The 18,488-nt window shown below is 36.3% G+C and overlaps 1 long non-coding RNA gene across 2 annotated transcripts in view; it reads left to right on the forward strand.

Moving 5' to 3' along the window:
* Nucleotides 1–18,488, forward strand: part of LOC141165230 (uncharacterized) — a 50,945-nt gene that overhangs the window by 5,871 nt on the left and 26,586 nt on the right. Inside the window, exons 3-5 of one of the 2 annotated variants that reach the window (XR_012251100.1) lie at nt 814–907; nt 2,506–2,787; nt 5,912–6,012. This is a non-coding gene — a long non-coding RNA (uncharacterized lncRNA). The remainder of the gene's footprint in view (nt 1–813; nt 908–2,505; nt 2,788–5,911; nt 6,013–18,488) is intronic. The other variant, XR_012251101.1, reaches the window with a different exon arrangement.

Below are 18,488 nucleotides of genomic sequence, written 5' to 3' on the forward strand. Positions count from 1 at the left end.
CATTTATATAACTATTACCCAATTTCCTGACATTTGTGTTTCTAGTTTTCCAACTGATGTTAATAAACTTCAAGGCAGAAGACAATATGAAGTTTCACAATTGTTATTCTTACACGTGATAGAAAGTATCTATAATTGACTTCATTATTCTGGAGTTGCAGAAACACAATAATACAAAGTTGAATTAGAACCATGTTCACATACATCTATGTAATATGTATTTCAATCATATTAGAGAATAATGCTTTAGATACATAGACCACTTATGAAGGCATAAAGTAAATGTGTATGGTGGAAATGATATACACTTCTGCCTTTATGGATGAATATGAGAGTGCATATTGCTGCTTATATAAAGATTTAAGCAGTCTTGCTTTGCAGTTGATGTGTGATTAACCTGAAATAACCACTTTTATCAGTCATGAGGGGGTCACATCTTGCCAGCATCATTTGAATGGAATAGAAAAATCTAATTCCCTCATGTTTCTTACATTAAGATCCACAGACATCCACTGGGATTTTCTTTTTCAAGTCATTTCTTTCAAATAATTTTGAGCATATATAATTTGGATCTCTGGGCTTTGTTTCCCCATAACCCTTTTTATTTTCCCATTTAACTGTTGAAATTGTTAGAATAACCGTTAAATTCACGTTTGTTTTGCCCCATTCAATGTATGAGGAAATCTATAAAAAAAATGTAATGCTATGCAAATCCCAAGGTAGATGTATTATCCTTCTACTGTAATAATTCATGTTATATCAAAATGGAGCCTGAATGCATCATAAACAACATTTTCTCTTTAACCTTTGCAGGCTCCACAAGGACACAGAAAAAAAAATTAAAATTTCACTGCTAGCAGCCAATGAAGAAGCTGGCCTAAAATTCAAAATGGCTTCCAATATGTAGGTAAGTCTCGTTGTTGTTTCAAGCTTGTCTTTAAGGTTAAATAATGGTTGAATTCTTAGACTTTTACAAAGCTTCAGCTTTGTGTTGATATTTTGGAATTTATTGGCGCAACAAAAAGCTTTATTTAGATTGTGAGCCTCAATGGGGACAGTGATGAAGATGTTTGTAAAATGCTGTAGAAATTAATGGGTAAAATAAATAAATAAAACTAAATATATTAATCTACCACATACACAACCAATGCGCCTTCAGACATAAATATATAAATTTTGTTTTTTTTAATCATTTTATTTAAAAATGGCTTAAATACTTTTGGGTACTATTGCAAATTTTGTTGTTACTTTTTATCCTAATTAATACATATATTTAGTGCAAAAATAATCGTGAGGTGTCTGGTTGAAGTAGAGCATGTGCCAATATATTTTTTTTTTACTGAGCCACCGGGGGAAATAGCTTTCTGTAGTAATGGGAAGGCCATCCGTTCTAAATTAAATTCACAGCTATACAGTCGGTGCATTATGCCACACACTACCCACAATGGAACAAACCCTTTTTCCCACACGGCTTGCCGAGCATGATAGTGATTTATAAGGAGCTTCATCGTCTGGCTAATGAGAAGCAGCAATTGGCCAAGTCTTCAGAAGCTGGCAAATGAATATGCATGGAACAAATCTGCATGTGTTAAGACTCATCTTAATAACAATTGCATCAATTTGCATGTAGGGCGTTCCCACAATCAGTCCACACTCGGTCGTGGCAGTAATCAGAATTTCTTTGTTATATTTTTTGACTGCTTTATATCCGTGTTTGAGGTTTTAACCTCTACCTTGCCATATCATATTGAAATATATTGTAGGCCCCTCCACCAGTAATTGTAGAATTGCCTGAATATTAATTTTTTAAAGCCTGAAGATAAAGAAGCGAGTCAAAAGGTGATACACTTACCCAAATATGTATTGTGTTTCTCCTTCCTAGATAACCCATATTTTAAATATATTGCTGAGATGTTCACTTAGCTACAAACCCCTATCCCTATAAAATATATTCCGTCTCGATGTGAAAACTATAGTTTAATAATTTATAATATTTTTCAGGTGGTACAAATTGGCCTTTATTATGAAGCCGGTTAATGTATGTCCACAGCATTTTGACAAATGTCCTTCATTTATTTCCGAGCATCTGACAATTGTGATATAAATTACATGCATAAAGATGAGTCATCTTCCTGCTGTTAGTTTGGGCTGGATTTTCTAAATTTCATTAATCATTTTCCGACTAGTAGCAAAAATATTCAGCCCGATACACTGATATATATATATACATATATATATATATATATATATATATATATATATATACACACTGCAGCTTAGTAAATATAATCCAGTACATTGAATTTCTTTTAAAACCATCTCTTACAAGACACATTTGGTGAATCATATCTAGTATGTACAATGTCCTCATCATAAACTCCTTCTTCTGCCATTTACCTTTAAGGCCTTCACTTGCTTATATATCCAAGCAAATGTAAAATGCTTGAATATTTACATGCAAGAGGATCTAAAAAGATATATATTGTTCCTATTTCTTCTGCACAGTGAGATAATCAACATCTGCTGCCGTCTGTGGAGTATTACCAACATCTCCGACTGCCAAGCACAGGAGTCATGACAATCAAAGCCTCTTCATTTGAATATGCGTTTAAAAGCTTCTCTTTGCCAAGGAGTCTCCATTTATAAGAAAAAAAGGTCAAGAGGAAAGCAAATATTTTCCCATGGACAGCAGCATCATCTTGCTTATGATTTCCCTCCACATATTTACCGATGGAGGCCATTTTGATAGAATTCAGGAACAGTATAAGATGGCCGCGTTGGTACAAGGTATGTTGCCTGTCCTCTGCCCTCCTCCCTTCCCTGCCCGTTGATCATTTTCTCATCGTGCTAATTAGCAGCGAAAGCGGGACAATAAATGAAGCTGGCATGACCCACTTTCGTCTGCCACCATCCTCCTCAAGCGGAAAATCTTCCCTTGATATTAATTGAATTAACATACTTTCTAATTCGCCGTTCTTATGTGTGCAAGCGGCCTTCTCCACGTTGCTTGCAGTTTCTACTGGTTAGAATGGTTGCTGCTGAGAAATACAATGTTGATGCGTTTCGCTGGTTTAGTAATTCCATAGAAATGTATTTATTTCATTATTTTTCTTATTTTGTGACTTTTTTTTTAATGCGACAGTGTTATATCTGAATTTAATATAATGTATTAATATATATCTATATCGATATTCATATATATGTCCTATATACTATATATATATATATATATATATATATATATATGATATATGCAATAATTATTTAATGAAAGGCTTGAAGTTTAAAGAATTGATGGAAAGGAGAGTGTTAATTATTTGTTCCTTTTCAATGGTGATATATTTTTATACAAGTATTCTGGGTCACAAATGTAACAAATTCTGAAAAGTCTACATGCAGAGAGTGGGAGATTCATGAACATTGTCTAACAGAAAATCTGTCTTTGTTTCCCCTAGCAACCAATCACATTGAAGTTTTCATTTTTTATAGTGCTTTTGAAAAATGAAAGCTGCACTTTTATTGGTTGCTGTGGGCAACAAAGATTTTCTGTTGTACAGTACATTGTTTCCATAACTCCCCCACTCCAGTACCTTTTTTTTTTTTTTGGCTTTGTTTTTCAGCTGTTTTTGGGATCATTGATGAGCATGGCCTAAGTATAGTATCATTTTTGCCATTTTTGGCTATGGGTTTCTCTTTGAATTTCAGAAACAGAGGAAAAGTTATGTACACGTTACAAGCTAAAATTCTACTAAAATGCTTGTCTTTTTAAAGTGTTTTAAAAATGCAGAAAAAAAGTGCGTGTGAAGGAGGCCAAAAGGTTATGGAAGGTCAACGATCCAAATGTCAGTCTGTTTCCAGATTATAATACACGTGTGTATATTTGGAGCTAAGTTGCAAACTCTATAACTACAATCCAAAGTTATTAACCAACCAGATATTTTAACCCATTAAAGGGGCTGTCTCCTTTCAGGAAATCTTGGTCCCTGGGTGCAGTTTGGTATTAAAAAAACAAACTGCACTTTACTCACCATCCCCTGGTCCACTGCAGAGTCTCCCGGTGCTTGGCATTGGCTGAGGCACTGGTGTAATGTAGAGGCAGCCAATCAGTGAGCTCAATGACTGTGAGCGACGTTTTCCATTTACACTGGCAGAGCAGCGGAGCTCACTGATTGTCTACCATACTCTTGAGATGATGTCAGTGCCGCCAATGCCAAAAACTGTGAGCAGTGGTGAAGACTCAGCGGTGGATTCGGGGACAGTGAGTAAAATGTGTTTTTTTTTAATACCAAATTGAGCTGGGAATCAAGATTTCCTGAAAGGGGGCAACCTGTTTAATGGCCTATGACATATGTTTTTGTCGTAGATCAATAAGGAATGAATAAAGCCAATTCAGGAGCTGAGCCTACTTCATTCCAGGCAGATGCTGGCTGTGTTACATAGCCGGCATTTGCCTGTAACTGCAGTGACCAGAGTTTGCTCCGATCGCTACAGTTTAACCATTTAAATGCCCCTGTAAAAAGCCTGCTGCAGGCCCCCATAACTGCTATTATGGTCCTCCTGGGAATCTCCATAGGGAAACCACAAATTCTTCATATTCTGCAATACTATGGTATTGAAGTGTATAGCATGAGTGATTAAATAAAGTTACAGGTCACAAATGGCATCGCGGGTCACAAATAAAATGTTTGTTTTTTTAAATTTCAGGATTTTTTATCACCACTAAAATAACCAAAAACTGGAAAGGTTTGGTATCACCATAATAGTACTGACTTGGAAAATCATGTTGCCAAGTCATTTTTATCTCAAAATGAACACTGTAAAAACAATACCCAAGAAACAATGTCGGAAATTGCAATTTTTTTTTGCAATTTTGGCGCACTTAGAATTTTTACTGTTTTTTAGTAAATTCTATAATAAAATTAATGGTATAATTCAAAATTGCAACTTGTCCCACAAAAGCAACTGCTCAAATGCTTATGTCAATGGAAGAATAAAAAAAGTTATGGCTCTTTGAACAAGAGTAGGAAAAAATGACAGCACAAAAATGAAACATTTTCGGTTCGTTGAGGGGTTAAGGTCCATAAGATTTATTTTCTATTTTACATTATAGCTATGGAATTCCATAGATTATAGAATCTGTCTGTGAAAAAAATCACACCATGCTGTGATTGGATGTCATAGTATGGCATTTGATTATTACGGATACAATGCAGTTCTGTAACATAGGAAACTGTAAATGGTCTTGCAAATAATTAACAGCTACTGTAAAAAAACAGACTGCACATGAATAACAAGTGAGAAACAAATCGTCCAACTTTTCTGGATGAAAATCGTACCGATTTTTTATACTGTGGTGTGACCCCAGCCTTAGAATGAAGTTGCAGTGCGCATACTCCATTGTTGCTCCATTCATTCTTATGGTGCTGATGAGTGCTGTTCGGGGCTTTTGGCAGCATCATAAAGAATGAATGTAGCGGCAGTTAGGCGTCCGACTTGCCACTCCATTTTGTAACAGGGATAAAAGTGTTCCATCAAGGATAAAAATTATCCATTCTGCCAATTGGTGAGGGTCCCAGTGGTGGAAACCCACCAATAAGCAAGGTATCACCTATCATTTGAATAGGTCATAACTTGTTTTCACTGGAATTCCCTTTTAAGCATTTCTAAGTGAAAATGAAGTCATAATCTTGATGTTGGCCCATCCTTGTACATAATTGGGATTCACCATCCTTGTGTGCACATTGATCCATAAGGAAGGATGCATAGCACAAATGGAAAACAAAATACTGGATGTCCCAATGAGCCAAAGCAGTTTAGATTCTTTCTAATGGACTTCACAAACCAGAACATTTTATAATGCACATTTGGGGAAAACACTTGTCTTCATGTCTGACTGTGAATTTTCTTTAAGCAGGTGAACAGAAATCCATGGAGAGCACTACCTAATATCCATAGTATTGCATATCCCGATATAAAGTGAAGACGTTCTGCTTTTGGAGGCGACAACTCTAGGTATGTACCTCCTATATGTTTATTGCATTTTTTTATACATAATACAGCAAATACTATGTAGATTGTGTTCACTCATGGTATCAAGACAGATAGAAATCACACAAGTTACCATCTAACTCTACTGGATGCACATAGTGGAATTAATTACACACAACTGTTTTTCCAACCTTAATTGATCCTGCAGACCAGGATAGTATGGATTATGTAGCAGAAATGGAACTTCAATCCTTGATCATATCTGTATATGTAACTACATGTATTGATGGGGTCACATGAAGTTCTACCAGCAGCACCAGGTGCTACCTTTGTATGATACTCAGGTCTTCCTTTGGACCCCTTGTATGAAGCAGCAGGGTCATGAAAAAATATGCAAAGAAAACCTTGCGGTTTTAGGACAGTTTCGCACGTCCGTGAAACAAGGTCCATAGTCAGATCTTAGTAGCCAGGTCAACTGCTTGATCTGAGCTAACTTATGGAACCGTTACCTCAGGTCGTGAAACTTGGTGGTCGGGTTTTCCAATAGTGTTTGATAGGCATGGGAAACCACTAAATATAATGGTTGGGCAGTACCGGTTTAATGAACGTGCTACCGTGGTAGTGGAAATCCCCCCAAATGTAGAACAAATTAACCACAGCACTCCATGGGGGCACATGAAACCGGTATTAGGAGAAGAACAAGCAATGCAAAGATGATACTGAGCAAACTCTAAGTATTGTGCAATCTATATACTGGTATGGATTAAGGAAGACATTGTAAAGCAAACTGAGATAGGTTTCACTTGCAAAGCCTGGTAATGCTATTTGCATACACTAGATCTAATTAATAGGTAACTTGTGAATTAAAGAGATTATGTTGCTAAAACATCATGGAGGCCCTATGAGCCACATGAGCGGCATTTACAAAGAGCAGCTCTCATCCTGGACAGTCTATGCATTACGTGCCCTGATTGGTTGCCCTATAATACTACATTTTTTTCAGCTGCCAATATCTGGCTGGCTACTTCTTCCTGCAGCAATGGCGGGTAGTTGGGTTCTTTTTAAGCTGGTCTGATGGCCCAGCCATCAGCTATTGCAATCATCTTTAAAGAGTTTTCTCATAATCATAAGTAAATTTCTCATAGTCATGAGTAAAATTACAAAGCACCAGTTTCATCATTGCATTTTTGTCATTTTTTTCGGCATGAATAACTCTCAGTTAGTGACTCTTTGATTTTTGACAAATTCACCAAAGGATTTACACCTTTTTAAAATTGTCTGCTGTTGTTTAGTCAATTTTCTGATTTTTGCGTTAATATGCCTTTTACAAATGTTTTAAACTGATTAATCAAATGCGACTTTTTAAAAAGTCACAATTTTTTTTTGCGCAAATGTTCTCCACCTGGAGTGATTTTCTCGTATAACAGAAAGACAAAAGTAAAGATCATTTTCAAGAATTTGTCACAAAAAACAACACATACCACAAGATGAAAAAGAAAAAAGTCTGCAAATGATGAAATGAGGCCAAAGTGTCTGGTAAAACAAGCGACTTTACAAATGACCTCTTAATAGAAATCTTCTCCACTCGTAAGAATGGAGGGATTTTTATTTGTGTTCTTCACCGGTTGTGGACTAGGTTACCGTACATCTCTGCAGTCCTATCAGACATGGGTCAGTTTCCTAAGCATGGAGCACAGTGCTTGCAAGCTCTTTTCTATTGTGCTTGTAAGAGCTGCTCTGATGCTGGTCATGTTTAATGATTTACTAATTATGATTACTTTCCTATGGTCAGTAAAATATTATACTTTACCTACAGAAATATGGGAACGACAATATATTGATCATATATTTCCAAAAATTGCATTAAAATAAATGTTCTATACAATATATTGTACAACAAGATACATATAGACGGTTTATTGACATTGTAGATTACATAAAACTCTCTTACTTTTGCACCAGAATGCAGATGCCATCAAGGCAACGGTTGCGTGTGGAATATGTCTGAATTTCTGTATACAAGCAGACGGATTGGAGATTTCAGTAAATAAACCCTGTATAGCGTCTGCTTTACTGACAGAGATGCCTAGACCCCATTCAGTTGCTATCTGATTTCGTGGCACACATATTGTTTAAGCTTTTCTGCAAAGTAGATTTGTGATTGAGCTGCTGCCATAATGATTAGACGGGATTCATTTTGTATCTGCACTCCATAGAATAACCCCCACCCAGATTCTTCATTCATGCTTCTCTTGGTTATCAGACAGACCATCCTCCTTTTATTCCAAGTCCCTGACTCTGATTCTTACTCTTTAATAATAAAACCTATAGTGAGATGTATTTTGCACCAAACTATTTATAGGTGTTGTGTGAGTGATGCCAGTAGGGGTTGTCTCTTTTGGGATTTTAAACTAACTGGGTTAAAGATAAATAAATATCAAATATATAAAACACACTAATTTATTAACTCACTTTTTTAGACCCAGTACAAAAATCACAAATGTTTGATAAATACTGTGGACTATCAGTAAAAAAATTGCTAGAAAAATACAATAATTCACTCATGTTAATTTCAAATACATATTGTTGTCCTGACTTAGATAGATTTTTTTTATTTTATTTTTCTATTAATCTATCTATGTATCTATCTATCTATCTATCTATCTATCTATCTATCTATCTATCTATCTATCTATCCACTCACCCCCTCTGTGTATATATATATATATATATATATACATATATATATATATATATATATATATATGTATATATATATACTCTAAAAATTGGGATTGTCCCACCAAGTAGTAAAAGTCATAGAATTGTAAACGTCACATGTTAATGAAATTCAAATGGTGGGAAAGTGGAAGCAAAATTTTCATAACATCTCGATTTGTTAATAAGTATCATGTCTGAGTGGCATGTGCGGAAATTCACACATTTGCACACCTTAGCATGATATCAATGAGCTTAATATGGGTTGTCTGAGCAATGGTCTGCCATGTTGAATGCAAATCATCAAGATCCGCTACTGACAGCTCTCTTTGCAATTGCCAACCAATGAGGTCCAAGATGTGCTCATTAGGAGACAAGTCTGGAGATGCTGCAGGCCATAATAGCACGTTTAGGCCAAGGAGGCTGCTCTCAGTAGCATGAGCAAGATGTGTCCTGGCATTGTCACGTTGAAAAATGGCTCCTGGCACTCTATGGAAAAATGGCTGCACCACTTGTCACACCAGCAAATCAATGTAACGCTAAGCTATTAGTGTGCTTGGAATGGAGACTAGAGGAGTCCGGCTAATATGCATTGGGTCAACCCATACCATAATCCTGGGAATAGGGCTGGTGTGACGTTCCCTTGGAAAGGCATCTCCATGGCCTCTACAGATGAGACACACTTTTGTCTTGGATGCAATGATAGCTGGAGATTGCTTTGGAAACCACATGGGCAACACCATGAAGAGGCCTTCACGAGGCAACATCATACTGGTACTACTCCTAGGATTATAGTGTGGGGTGTACAGTAGTCGGACCTCTCTAGTCTTCTTTCCAGGTACATTAACAGCTCGGTATTACAATGATTTGGTGATAAAACTAGTAGCATAGCCATTTCTCCAAAGTGTCCAAGGAGATGTTTTATCAACAATTCCAAGCAGCATGGTCCTGGTGCTTCTGAGAGCAGCCTGTGTGGCCTAAACCTGCCACAATGGCCTTCAACATCTCTGGACTCATCTCCCATTGAACATATCTGGGACATCATTGCTCTGCGAAGGGAGCTGCCAGCAGCTGATCTTGATAACTGTGAATTCATCATGGTAGAACATTACTCAGACGAGCATTAATAACCTCATTGATAGCATGCTAAGACGTCTAAGTATGTGTATTTCAGTGCGTGGTCTTTACACCTGACACTGAGTAAATCGAGATGTTTTGAACATTTTGTTTACATTTTTATATCAATTGCATATTAGCATGACTAACAATCCTTTGATTTTCATAACTCCTTATCTTTCTTGGTGTTGCAATTTCAATGATGAGGGGTTTATATAACAGTTTTCCAACATTATATCATGTGAGGGCTCAAATAGCCTCCATTTCTAATAATAGCACTCTTAAAATTAGGAGGATTATGTGTGGAATTGTCATATATGTGGGATGAGCACGTCCTGTCTCTTGACGGCATATTTTGTCTAGTGATTTGTGGTCACGATTGGCAGAATTTACCTATGTGTGGCCCATATTCCTTTTGCTTTGCTTAAACTCTCTCAGTGACATTACACTTTTATCACACTGAAAACAGCAGTTGTGTGTGGTCTAGGTGACCTTAACATATGTGTCAATAGAGAGAAAAAGATGTCACAGTGAATGTGTCAATTTTGAGGAGAGCACGATTTCACCCCACCTGGTCATTAGAATTAATTAATGTATTTGTTAAACATGTTTATGGAAAATTATTTTTTATGTTACATATGTTTTTATATATATTTTTCTCCCCAAATTTTACACATTACTATCTATTCTAAGAAAGTTTCTGAAATCTTGCAGTTTTTATTCTCGTCACTAAGCCTCACAATAAGCTGGCACTTCCTGTCTTTTCAGTAGATTTCTCATTATCATAACCAATAAGATGTAGTTACTTTATTGACAAACAAAATATATATACAGAAACAATAGAACTCCAGTGATTTTTTTAAATTCATCCAGCCACTAGTCCCCAATATATATAACTCTGCTAGTATTACCAATGATGTTGTTCTTTTGCATCTCATGGCTTCCTTCTCTTCAGTTAGATCATGCGATCTCATGATGACCCCAGAGAAATACACAGCTTTATTTTCTCTGAAAAGGGTCATTATCTCAGTCACATAACATAGTAACATAGTAACGTAGGTTGAATAAAGAGCTAGGTTCATCAAGTTCAACCTTTCTCCCCAATTGTACTCCCCATACCAACACTACATTAACTTACTGGAACTAGGCCTCACAAATGAATTACCATTTTTATTTTTATCATTACTGCACTATTACAATTACAAATAAACCAGTTTATAATTTTTTAATTAGTTTTATTTTGCCTTTATGATGAAATTGCATGGACTGCACCACTGAAGTTTTTCCGCTGGTTTGGTGACAGAAACTCAAATCACAGTTACTTATGATGACTAGACAGCTCTTGTCACACAGTTATAATGTAGAAGATGGCAGTCCAGCCATTTTGATTTAATATATTAGTTTATTTATGGAAATGTAGAGGGAAGGATAATCACAGCAAGCAAAAATAGTAGTGGCTCTAGCCTCCTATGTGATGCTGCCCTGATGTATCATGGGATTTATAACAGAACATAGAAGAACTAAATGCAGGGTAAAATCTGAGGATTAAGATAGAGTCTGAAGAACAGCAAAGAGAACTGAACTAAAGGAAAGTAACTACAACATGAATAAAAGAATTGCAGTGTATGATAGACAATCAATTGGGAGTTGCAAGGACAGAAAAATAAATTTTGTTGGATTGCTCCCTTAATAATTTTTGCTTCTTTCAGCATAGGTAATGGTATATCATTTAAAAATGCATTAATGGAATATTGGTGGATGTCCGCCACAATAATCTCCACCAAACACTAAAACAAAGTGGCAGCTAAATTAGAATGGTATTATTCCACTTCAGCTTCTGTTTGCTCTGCTTGTTGAGACACACAGTTAATCAATGATTAAAATGGGCCTACCATGTTGTTTCTAGAAAAAGATGGTAGGAGCTACTGTAAATGTAGATATAGTAGTACATTTCTTTCTCAATGTTGCGACATGTAGATTTAGGGATTGGAGCAAGTCACAGTGGTCAAACCCTCACTGACTAGACATATGCTACGGAAAGAGCCCTTCTAAGAACTTGATATACTGAACTTAAACTGGTAAGGCCATGCTTCAATTGCTAGAATGTACTATTTACTATATGATCTTAGGAACATTTAAAATGATATATTCTTGATACAAAGTTTCTACATTTCTACAATATATAAGATATATAGAAAACAAATAAATTTATTCTTCGATTACACTCTAGCTTTAGGACTCTATGTTATTTTTATGAATACACATCTTCACATAAATAAACCTTGCAGTTCTGCAGACATGTTGCATTTGAGGACCAATCCCCCTATAAACATTCCCTTAAGGATCTTCTATTTGATGAAGTCACACAAGATGACAGCATCGACACCAGGATAAAGTGTGTGTACCTCTTCTCCTCAATCTTGCAAGTCCAGTGGGAGAACAGTGATGGGCTTGTGTGCTACCCTCGCACATCACATTGAGGTGCGCTATGCGAGGTGCTGTCAGTATGTCTCTCTACACCTATTTTCCATGGCTTAGCCAGAACTTGTCAGTTGGATTTCTTCCTTTGATCTAACTGTATAAAATATATACAATCCTTCCATTTATAGCTGGCAACTATGTGGATATTTGTGGCCCTGCTTTTAATTTCTCATGGATGTTTCCACTTATGGCTTAATGTAACACAGTGATAACAAGTGTCCTTGAGTTGTATCAAGACCATGTGCAACCTTTAATAAGTATTTGTCAAGGCAAATTGGCTTGTAAGACTTAAAGGGATTTTAGCAAGATAATTAATTATGTGTAAAAGATTTTGTGAAAACAATAAACTTTTCAAATGCACTTGATTTTCAAAAATGTATCATTTTGCTACTGCAGGCTTACCTATGTAGCCCGATCTCTTGTCTTCCTATTGCTGCTAATGTTATAGTTGTCCTTTAGCAGGCTTCTCCTGCTCTAGTCTAACATGCACAGATGAATTCTGTAGTATATGGGTTATGTGTATGAAGATACATAACCCATTATGAGTAGTGCTCAGACAATTGTTGTATGCAGCTGTCTGTCTGCACTATGGCCGGGAATGCACACATAACCCATTTGCTACAGAAAACATTGGCGCATGTTAGACCAGAGCAGTAGAAGTCTGTTACTGTACAAACTATATCATTAGCAGCAATAAAAACAAATGATCAGGCTACATAAGTTAAGCCTGGAATGGAAAATAATGAATTTTTTAAAATCAATTGCATTTGAAAAGTTAATTTTTTCACCAAATCTTTTACAAAGAATGGATTTATTTTCATGGTAAAACCCTTTTAATAATTGAGAATACTTATGGCTCAAAGTGAAACTGTAGAAAAGTAAAATAAAATCATGCTAAATTACTGTGCACCATCTATACTTTTAAAGGTACAAAATAGTCAGATCTGTTGGACATAACAACATATAAATAATATATGTATTGACTTTCCATAACTAGTTTTGTGTATTTAGAAGCATAGTGAAAATGGCCAGTACATCCTTACTAGTGTGAACAGGAGCCAACTAAAAAAATCCAAAGTATAAAATAAAGGTCAAAGTTGCCTCCTAAATTGCTAAGAGTGATTGCTCTAAGACATTGAAACCTTCAATGTCTTGAGCAATCACTATTAGCAATTTAGGAGACAACTTTGACCTTTTTTTTTTATAGTTTTGTGTATTGTTGCGTTTTGAGAAGTGTGTATATTTATATTCTCTTTCTCTATCTCCCTCTCTATATATGGAATCTGAATATATATTTGCTAACCAATGTTGCTTTTGGTCATATAAATCTGTATTTACTCTTACAATATTACAAATTATTATACATCAGTAGCATTATAAGGGGGAATGTGTCCATAGCAAATGTACTTATATCCTCCTACCTCCTTCTCATCTCCTGGCACAAGTGGGCTTCCTTGTCTACCTCTTCCACAATTGCAGGGGAAAGATGGCATGGCCCTACAGGCTATTTACAATGTTTAGAACATGAGGTCTTCCCTTATTTTTTATTCTTGAAGCCTATACAGATTAGACTAAAGTCGGCCAAACCTGCCTTTATCAACAGGATCGCATGACAGTCTAATTCGTATGTTGGTCTCCTGTCTCTCCCCCGACAGATGATGTTGTGGGGAGAGAGGGATCCAGCCTGTTGAATTTCAATGGCTGATCCTTTTGTTCTCCTATGAGATGCAGCTAGTAGTTGCTCTCTCATGGAAAACACAGTAGCTGAGCATTCCTGTGCGTGTGAGTTGTTAGCCTAACCACCATTCGGCCTACCGCTACCCACTGTGTGCAGGGACTTGATGGCAGGCTGCAGAGGTTTCACATGTCCTTCATGTTTACGGATGTTACTTAAGGAAATAATATACTCGAATGTCCATTATTTAAAATAATATTCAAAGCCAAGGTTACTTTGCACTAGAAACTCCTATAGAACATGAAGCTTTTTAGACTTTTTAGATATACAAGAAGATAATAAATTACTTTATGTATTTCAAGTTTGGAATCAAAACCCATAGTTCATTTTTTCTTTTGTATGGGAAAATATGTAGAAACTTCTAGACAGTTGAACAGCCTGGGGACAATGGAACAGCAGCCATGTTGCTTGGCAACATCAACAATATGACCTCCACAAATGCATTATCAAGTCATTTTACATTGTCTGCTGACATTTATTTTATGGCTTCAGATGTATAGGATGGCATTAGGCAGCACATTTAAAATATAAATTTATTTAGTTGGACTCTTCAATTAATACCTTAAGACAAGAAAAATAAATAGAAAAAAGAAACAATTTACATGTTTGTGTAAAGTGCTTTGATTCAGGGCCTATAATAATGATATAAACCTTTCATTTACAACTGGGCCTGGTGTGTAAAAAGTGGCAAACAATGAAGCAATCCTGTAGCAGACAATCGTTTTTTCTATTTTTCAGTGCATGTTGGAAAATAAGAGCTGTGATCTGTTCAGTTGCTTTGGACAAATACTCAACTTTTGTTGACTGTGCTAGCATAATACATGCCTAAGGTATAATGTAACATTGAAATTTTTTTTTATAAAATGATTTCAAATTTGATTTTCTATAGATAATTTCAGTTTCATGACTGTAGATATTGTTATCTGGGAATATTAGAAGTAAAAAAAAAATCATGTATCTATGTAAAAGTAAATAAATAAAATTGTTTTCATTAGTTTTATATCTTTAATGCTCTTGCTGCTGACAGTTCAGTCATGTGAAACTACAAATGCTTCTTTGTTGATGCATATGGCAAAAGATAATTCTTTACCATATGCATTAACGGAGTAGCATTTGCAGTTTCAAAATTTCCACAAGTTTGCAATACATGCCTTGAGTTTTGAGCACTTAAAACAAAAAATATTTACAATGGATTTTTTTAATGGAAATGAAGGCACTTAATAATGTATTCATTGTGTCAAAGATGCACCAATCCCCTGTTCTGTTTTATATGGCACAGGAAATTCTAAGGTTTCTTTCAGAGCTGTGGCATATCAACACAGCACCCCATGACTCTCCTACCTGTTCATGTCAGGTTCTCACTAATTACATTAGTGGAAGGGTCTTAACTAGAGAAAGATTGCAGGCCCTTATGGTTACATGATTTCTGATATTCCTACCCCACCAGGGTTGGCTTCAGGCAACCCTTTGGTGGAAGAGGGAGATACCATAGGTGTAGCAGATAGTGGGACATGCCAAGATTTGTATAAAAATGAAAGGGACTTGCAAGCACTCCAATATTGGACAATTATAAAGGGCACATAGCCACAAAAAGGACGCACCGTCAAAAAAGTTCCAAGGAGTCCACTTGGAAAAAATTCAATAGAAGAAAGAGACAGCGTCCAATTCATGTGAAAAAAACATCAAGGTTCAATTTATTCTGCAATAAATGTGACATTTCAATCAGCCATAGGTCTTTTTCAAGCATGGTTAAAAAAGACCTATGGCTGGTCTAAGCGTCGCATCTATGGCAGAATAAATGGAACCTTGAAGTTTTTTCACCTGAATTGGACACTGTCTCTTTCTTCTATGCCAAGATTTGTAGTCTTATAACGTCTGCTAAAACACTAACAATATACATTTTAGCTACCTATTGGCTAAATGCTTGTTTAATTGAAAGCTATTACTTCATACCTCAGTATGCACAGGCATGCTTAGCTGAGTATAAATAAAAGGATGGGATATGGTAAAATTGGACTTGAAAACTTATTCTGGCTCCTCAGAGAGGCTGTGTGGACAAAGAGGAGAACAACTGGACTCCTGGAAGTCGCCTGATATGCAAGCACTCCTTCAAGGTTTCCTGTCTATGGCACCAAAAATGGTCTGTCATCAGACCTAATTCAGCTGTTCAAATGGGGACATAGAAAACAAAGTGTGAAAAAGGTATGGAAGAGGATTTGTCTGCAGAAGGAGTGTAGTTATGAGAAAAAAATAATAAAATACTTTGTATGTTTTACTACAATATCTCCCATACCTCTTGTTTAAAAAAATGTAGTATGGTTAATATTCATCTGCCCCATCTTTCTGTCCATTGATATTTTCCATTAGGGGACATTTGGAAGGCTACCATATATATTCAATGGCTTCCCAGTCCACCCAAAACAGCAGGTTTTCCTGATATTATTAAAATATGTACAGTAAGGCGAGTGTAAGTCTTGTCTCGGACATAAAACAGCAACATGGCCCAAAGAAAGAAATATACAACTTTTTCTACAAGGAATACTCATTAGACAATAATAATGTTTCAATATAATTGTATGTTGCCAGGCAACCCCTTTACAATGCCATACCTTACCATAAGGACCAACCTAACCCTTGCAAACGCATATTTGTATTACTCTGCGGCATGCAGGGGCAATGACTTCATACCATTTCCCTTTTGTGTCTAGACCCTTGGGCACCCAAAGTATCCTCTGGTGTCCAAAGATTTAGTGCTCCAGACAAGTTGTGTTGTGCTGTGATTTATTGCCCAGACAGTGCTTCATGTACAATTGTTGGATGCCTCAAACCATTCCTAATTTCCATTGTCATGGTGCCACAGCCAGCCAATAGTGATTATTGGTTTGTTATCCCAGACCCTAGTGTTATGTGGTCAAGTGTGGGAACTCCCTAGGCAGCTGCCTTTCTTGCCTACCCTTCAACCTACATCTATTTTGAAACAGGGAAAAGGTATATCAGATAAGTATTTTTGAGATTTACTATTACATAAGTATTATAAATACACAAAAGTATCATGCATAGGAAACAGAGTGTGAAAAGGGCATGGGAGAGGTTTTGCCTGTAGACATGTATGCAACTCTACTTACAGTGGATAAGTTATGATTAAAATATTTCAAAAGTTATTCCCCAAATTACAATGTGGTCTTATAATAATGTACACATATTTGTTAATTTGTGCCAGTTTAGCACTTAAATCTGCCCCATTTGCACACGCACCACCTCCCACCTGCAGAAAAAGATGTTCTTCCAGGTTTTATTTACCCTCCTGTTGCCATTGGATCTATCCTGCAGTAGTTCCAGTGCTCTTCATTGATAATGCAAAGTGCTGTTTCTCTCAGCTAACTTCCTGGCTGCATAGCTTTCCTCTGCCTCCATCTCTAACATAGAGTGCATTGTACTTTTAGAAAAAAAACTCCTGTAGATTGTATGCTCTTGTATACTGCTCAATTTTATCTTCTGCCATCTACATCAGTATAACTGCCTGTGTGTTTTTACATCATTGTTAGATAGCTGTTAGCAGTGCTCAACTTTCCTGTTCTCCTCCACCACAGAGCTTGTAATATCACTAGCTGAACAGTTTTTTTGCCTGCTGATGACATTTCAGTGATGTGAAACTGCAAATACTGCTCTGTTAATGCATATAGAAGAAGTTAATCCTTTGCTGTATGCATCAACCGAGCAGCATCTGCAGTTTCAAATCACTAATCTGTCAGCAGCAGGCAACAAACACAGCTCAACTCTGCACTGCCTACTTATTACAAGCTACATTGTGGAGGAGTGCAGGAGAGTGGAGCTCTGCTAGAAACCAGCTAACAGTGATGTAAAAACACAGAGTCTGCTATAGTGATAAAGATGGAAGAAGATAAAATTGGTCAGGCAGGCTACTGTACAGGAGCTGAAAGTGCACAAAAGCATAAGGTGAATCTAACACTGAAATTAGCTGGATGATAACTCAAAAAGGGGGGGCTGATCGGGAGTGCACAGGAAATGGGAGGTGTCTGCAGCCCTGAGGAGAAGCAAGTGCTGCTGGGAAATGTAGTCTCAGCAATTTAAGAATAGGACCACCCATTCAGCAGAATGAAGCTGGATATGCATAGGGGCAGATAGAGATGAAAAAATACACAAGGGTACAAGAAAGAAATGTTATGTTGAGGTTAGGCTGTATATTAACAAAACTTATGTATTTACTTTACTTTGTGAAAAATAATATGATTGTGGGAATATCCCTTTAACTAGTATACTAGACATTGTGCAATGGTACAACTCAAGAAAAGAAGTATTAAATATATGAGAACTAGCAATATGTAACTTATCTAATAACCTGCAAAAATACATGTTATATATATCAGATATTTTAGATATATCCAACAAAATGTACTACATGCAGTCCAAAAAATCTGAGATGTTCTTA

Source organism: Phyllobates terribilis, unplaced genomic scaffold (genome assembly GCF_046119375.1).
Source record: "Phyllobates terribilis strain yellow unplaced genomic scaffold, ASM4611937v1 Scaffold_11__3_contigs__length_659146591, whole genome shotgun sequence".
Taxonomy (NCBI): domain Eukaryota; kingdom Metazoa; phylum Chordata; class Amphibia; order Anura; family Dendrobatidae; genus Phyllobates; species Phyllobates terribilis.